The following is a 6,730-nucleotide window of genomic DNA, read 5'->3' as shown; positions in this document are numbered from 1 at the left end:
TCAGCAAAACCAGGAGAAAACAACCCAGCAGGAATTTTAAAAAACAGTGTCTGTTTGTCAGCTGGAGAGTAGAACAATGCACATCTTTGTTCAAAGCACAGAGCATCCAGGAATAAAATAATAAATAAAAGGGCTGTTGAATGGCCCAGACGTATCGTGCCTGCCGAAGGATACTGAATTAATAGGAAGAATAAATCATCCTCAGTTTACCAACAAACAAGCTTGCTCATGTGCCCATCTCTCAGGGCAGTAAATCAGTCCCAGCTTGCCCCCAACAAGAAACAGCTGTTTCAGTTCCCCAGGCCAGGGCTCAAGCAGGCTTGAAGCTGGTGGGATCCAGCAGGAGCTACAGGTTGTTTTATCCTTGTTGATGAACTAGCTCGATGGAGTGAACAGGGAGCAACGTGCTGCTGCTTTGCAATAACTATGGACCCCCCCCGGGCAAGACAGGGAGTTTGGCTGGGGAAGGAGACAGTCCATCACCTTCCTTCTCAAACTGGCCTCGAGTGTTGTTTGGGTAATGGCAGGGCTCAATTGCCACCTGATGATCGTCTAAAAGCATGCCGGAGGTGACCTCTCATCACATGTGTCCTTCCAAAGGTGCTGCAATAACAGCCAGTGTTATAACACCAGCTAATCTGAGGGGATTTCTCGGGAAAGGCTATTCTTCCAGTGAATAGTAGCTGTGTTTTTCTGGATGCTCAAGCCATGATCCTTAAAGATATGGAGGAGGAGGAAGGCATTGAAATGCCTCTGACGTTCTGGGTGTCCTAGCACGGGCTCAGCACATCCAGCCTAGGTTCCCTTTGGCTGCTCATGGTGGTACTTCCATTCGTATGTCGCATTGGCTTTGCAAGGTGACTAATACCACCCGCAGCCGCACAGCCCCGTGCTGTTTCAGGCTCACCCAGGGAGCAGGAGCAGAGGCCAGTCTGACACCAAGCAGGCTGCCTCTGATCACTCTTTATTGACAGATCTTGCAAAAACACTTTCCTGATCTCAGCTGCTTTCCTGTGTTGGCTCCTGAAGCACAGGGACGCAAAGAGACCGGGAAACACCTCCCCCAGCTGGAGTGAGTTATCACCCAAGTTCATTCCGCATGTTTGTGGCACGTGAGCAGGGCAAGTGTGGTTTCTGCTGTGCAGTGGGAATGCTGCCTCCTCAGGTGTCTTAGCCTTAGGCCACCATGCCCTCAGCTCAGCTGGCCACAGTTGTCTTTGCCCTCATTCGAACCTTCCCAGTGGTTCATTCTGCAGTAGCATATGATGGTTTGCTTAGGGCTTTGGTAATGGAGCTATAACACTTCCACCTGTAGGTCTTAACTTCACACCAGCACTAAAATGAGGAGGAAAGAAAAGGGAAGATGTTTTATTCCTTATCCTGTGCTCCTTTCAGGGAGGTCACCTGAGTGCTTGCAAGCATTCCTCCTCCCTCTGTGCTCCTGTCTGCTTCTCCAGATCCAGCAGCAGGTAAAGAGCTGTTGCAAAGACTGGAGTTGCTTCTGTACTGGGCTGTTTCTCACCTAAGGAGGAGACAAGGGCTCTAAATCTTCCTGGAGGTAAGTTGGCATGGGTGAGCACATAGGAAGAAGATGGTAACTAGCTCAGATTGTTAGCTGAGCTTTTGAGTGAGCTGAAATATGTGTTTTCCTTGGCTGAGCTCTGTGTCTTAAGGTTGGTCCTCACCAGTGGAAGGTGGAAGGTGGTATGGAACAATGGTGGTAGGAATAGTGGTAGGAGGAACTTCTTGAGTAACATACCAGCAGTTTGGCTGGGAGTAATGAGGTTGAGTCACATGGATGGAACAGAATTTAATGGTGGAGAGGAGCTAACAGCACGGGTAACAGGGGAGATAGCAAAGGTGGAAGGAAGAGACCAAAGCATGAAAGGAGAAAGAGCTGGCCTTGGGGGAGCATGGACGTTGTCTTCTTGTCCTGCTCCTTTTGCAGTGAAGTGTCCCAGATCTTCATTTGGGTTGTGGGACAGGCTGGGCCATAGTGTGGGGTGGAGGTGGAGTGCTGCCCTCAGGGGTGAGCCACAGCAAGGGCACCAGCAAGCACTGGCTCTGCTGCTGCCGCTACAGCTTGGACTTCAGAGCACTGAGGGTTTTAATTCTCTAGCCCAGGAATTATCTCCAGTCTGGCTCAGTTTGGGCCCAGTTATTCAGGCCTGGGTCAAATAGTTCAATAACTGAGCTGAGGACCAGGATGCTACCTACAAGGCTCTACTGCTCTGCCAGAAAATCTGTATCTTCCCCAAAGGGGCTGGGAGGACCCAAATACCCCCAAACTGCAGCCAGGCAGCAGGAGAAACATCTGCAGAAATGCAACTAGAGGTAGCCTCTTGCAAGATGTGGGGAGTTCTAGTTGCACAGAATTAACAGAAGAGTGAAGTCGTCTACACCATTTCTAGAAACCAATGATATGTAGTGCAGTTCAGCTCTGGCTCCAATGTTCTGTACGTGATGTGATCTGAATTAATGCAGTCGTCCTCAATTTTCTTTCTTTCTTTTTTTTTTTTTTTGAAATACACAAGTTTGGTTTAAGTGGAAAAACATTCTGGGTACTAACAATTGTTATCTTAAGGAGATAATATCTATCTGTTCTTGTTTTTCTTCCCCTCATTTTCTTCCTTGTTCATTTGACAGCAGTTCATTTATACAAGAAGTTTCACTGCTTCTCCCATGCAGCTGGCAGGTTTTCACCAGGTATTTCTCATGGTCTTCCAAGGGGGAAGAAATTTAAGGAATACTAAAACCCTGCTCCAGAACAGCAAAGGCTAACTGAGGATCTTTGGATCAAACTGAAAAACCGGAGCTTCTTTTGGCTCAATTTTGACAAGATACACTAAATATAAAGTTCATCCTGTCCTGTTAAGTAGCTGTTGGCCGGAGCGCTAAATCAGTCTAGGTCAGCACTTTGATGTTGTTGCTGGAGCTAGCTTGGAGGCAATATGTGGCTTGGACTTAAGACAGGAATTTAGGCCAGTAACTGAGGATGATGGGAAGAAGAAACAGGAGGAAAAAATGTATATAAAGTTTTAATTTTCTAAGCTTACGCCTTTTGCAACCAGTCGTGCAAAGTGCAGCATGTGCCCTCACCTAGGCATTTCCGCTCACGTTCTGTCCCCCTCCTGGCCCAGCACCTCTCTGTGTGTTAAAACCCATTGAACCTCTGCTGAAGTCGGAGAAGAAACTCCTACTGATTTCAAAGGGACTCCAGCCAGGCCCTCACGCTCCCAGCCCTGGGAAGGCCTGTGCCTGTGCTGAACTGTGCTCATCGTTTCAGCAGCGTCCCTGTGGATAAACCTGGACTTGTACAGGATGCATGGCAAAGGGTGAGGAGCAACTGTCGTCTTGGCGAGTGGGAAACTTGGCAGACGTTACTCACAGAAAAGCTTGCATGACCCTGCTTTGGACTTACCGAAATCATAAAAGAGAATGTAGTGCTTTTACATATCGTACACTTCTTTCCTGAATAATAGCCCTTTTGCCATAATAACCATTGGCAATGCTGAGTGGCCTTCCCTCCCTTTCCGCACCTTAGTTACGTCCCTAGTTTTTAGTTTCTTTTACTTTCTGGCAGGTTATTGGGGTTGGGAGGGTTGTAGGCCACATTAGACCGGGCTGAATGAGCAGAAGAAAGCTTCAATAAGCGAAAGAAGCTCTTTACCTATTTGTCTGTGCATGAAGGCTGCTCGGAAGGGAAGACCGTGTATTGGCGCTCTTCTAGGGTGCGGGCTGAGCAGTCATCTGGGGTCAAGACACGTGGGTTTTGTCTCTGTCACCGACCTGATGAGCACTCTTAATGCCAAACTGTTAATTCTGGTGTGGCATCAGTTGATTTTGCTGGATTTGTGTTTTGATTTTTAATTATTCTCATATTAACACATTGAGGATTGTGGCCCTTCCCGATCACTGAGTCGTGCTACGCTCAGTCCCAAGTGTCCTCCCAGCCTGTGCAATCACAAGGTTGTTCTGGACCCATTGTAAAGCCATCTGCAGACCTGCTCTGTCTTTCGCTTATGCCCAGAGATAATCACTCACAGCGGTGTGGGTTAGTGACACTTGGTGGTGGCGCCTTTCACAATGCGGATACGTGTTCCTCGACTACAGTCAACGCTAATAAACTATTTATAGAGACCAACAAACTCTCTGCATAAACTTACTCCTCCATAAAGCAGGTCACTCCACGCTTCTGAAACAGAGAGAAATTTCAAGCATTGAGATCTGCCGTTGCAAGTCCCCTCCATTGCAATGCATGCAATTCCAGCTTTTCCATGGGTTTTTCTTACTGGGTTATTCAAAGAACTGACAGATCTCACTGTTTCATAGAGTGTTGCAAAGCAAGGGTCTTCTCATTAACATCTGCAGCTTTTATGGCGTAGGAGGAAGATTGTTTCGGTATAGCTGTCTAGTTCTAGTTAAGGTGAAAGCGGGCTTTCTGTCAACAATTTGGTCTGTTCTCAGCCAAAAACAGGATATGGAAAGCCATATGGAAATAAAGCAAATCTAGTTGATTTTCTTCCTTAAGATGTGGTCCAAGTCTTGTGTCATTTCTAACTCTGTTTGAACTGGTTTGCCTGATTGCAATAATTAGTACAGCTGTCCAGGGGAGGTGGAGCAGTGTGGCCTGGAATGCCGTACTTCACTGGTTCCTTTTCCTCCTTTTCTGCTCTTGTTACGGATCATGTCAGAAGAAAAGGATTCTGAGTGTTTGCACTCTGTCGTCTTTATGTGGTTTGCCATTAAAGTCCTGAAGTTTTAAAAAACATCTGCAAAATAACCTAGATCAGAAAAAAATAGAGATCAAGCAGTGTGTGTGTGTATATATATATACAGATATAGATGCATATAACTGAGCAATAAAGTGGTCTTGTTTTAAATTTGGGTCAGTTCTGGGCCAAGCTGCTTTACCCATCCTTCTGTGCAGCATAAAGTCTCCTGATGCTTTCTCATGGATTTTAAGAAGTTGCCGGAGTCTTTGTGTTTGCCGCTGGGCTAGCTCGCGTTGCCTGGAAGTCACTGAGCTGGATAATTTATGTTGGAATGTCAGCATTTGAACAGGCGTAAAATTACAACTCATTACTGTTGTTGTCTGAGGGCAGATGCTCAGGTTTCTTGGACAGTCGCAACAATCTTTTGCTGAGGTTGCCTTTGGGGACCAGCTTTACCTGGTATGGACTAGGGCTGCTGTGTTATTCTGGCTTTGGAAGCTGCTCAAAAATGTGCGATTCTTGTTCCTGAAAGAATTGGCTGATCTTTTCTTCCCACCACAGCTGTTGTGCTGAATTTATTCTACAAGACTTTTTTTGTTTGGTTGGTTAGTTTTTTGGGGTTTTTTTGTTTTTGTAGCTTGGAAGCCGTCTTGGAGACAGACGGCACCTCTTGTGCAGGGACTTGGGCTAACTGAGACGCATTTGGGGCTTATGGCACCTGCCGAAGGGGCTTGTTACACCAGGGAAGGGTGGAGAGCCAAACTCAGACTCGACCCACCACTCGGACCCAGATTAGCTCCCGAGAAAGCATCCTGGTAACATGTGCTGCTCTTCAGAGGGCTGTGCACTGATTGCAGCCACGTCCCTGCGAGCGGGGAGGGCTTGGCCGAAGGGATGCCGGGAGACGGCGCAGCCCGGGGAGGGGGCACGGAGCGGCTGTCAGGCATTCCCTGCGTGGGGCACGTTGTTCCTCCGGAGACGGTTTGACCTTTGGAGCAACCCGATGCGTGTGTGTGAATGGCATCGCTGCTGAAAAGCTATTCCTGATAAACCTTGTTGGGGGTGGGACGGTGCTTTTGACTGACAATAGAAATGATTCTCCCACTGCTGGGTTTGTGTACGTGTGTGGGACTTGCTGCCTCGCACGGGAGGACCCAGGTGGCCCTTCGCTGTGCAGGGAGGCAGCCACACAGAGCAGCTGCCCTTGCACTGCAGCTGCATCCAGGGTTGTGCTCTGAGCCTGCAAAACACTAGTCCCAGCTGTCTAGACACATTATTTGTCTGATTTAGCCAGGAATTTATCCCTAGCAGAAGTGCTGCAGGTGCAGTGTGGCCATCCCTGCTACAGGAAGGGAATCTCACAGCAAAATAAACTGCAGTGCAGGGGAAACAGGTTCTGGTGCTGGTATCAGTGAGGCTCTTGGCTCAGTAAGTGGTCTATTTACCCATGGGCCTGGCTTGAACACACCAGACAAAGCTTGATCTCTGGAGTACAGAATAATTTTGGGGGGGGAGGTACTTAATAAAAATATCAATACCAGCCAAGTCTACAAAGTTGCAGTTTTCTTTGCAATCACCCCTTAATTGGCTTTTCATGGGAAAAGGTTAACTAAGTAATTTGATGTAAATCTTTCCCAGCTTGGGGGTATTTACTTTGTTTGCAAAGTCCTGCTGCTGGAGTGGTGCCACCAGCTTGTCACGGATAGGCACATCACCCTGAGATGTTTCCTTAAAGGTGGTAGTGTGGCTGCTGCAGTGGGTAGCAAAGCTGGGAAAAACTAAGCTGCTGATGTAGCAGTCACCAATGGGCTAAACACTTCAGGAAAAAAAGCGATATTCTAAGGAGAAAAAAATAAATAAAGAAAAACCCCAAAACACGTCAGGAAGTCAGGCCAGGGAGAAGCTGAGGCAGTCTGTCTTAGCTTGTTTCAGCTTAGCAACACCATCCTTCGGAAGTCCAGCGTGCTCACAGCTGAGGTGACAGCCCCATACAGCAAGGGCCATAAAAACCTTCC

This window comes from Struthio camelus, chromosome Z (genome assembly GCF_040807025.1).
Source record: "Struthio camelus isolate bStrCam1 chromosome Z, bStrCam1.hap1, whole genome shotgun sequence".
In the NCBI taxonomy this organism is placed as follows: domain Eukaryota; kingdom Metazoa; phylum Chordata; class Aves; order Struthioniformes; family Struthionidae; genus Struthio; species Struthio camelus.
This window is presented reverse-complemented; position numbering follows the sequence as displayed.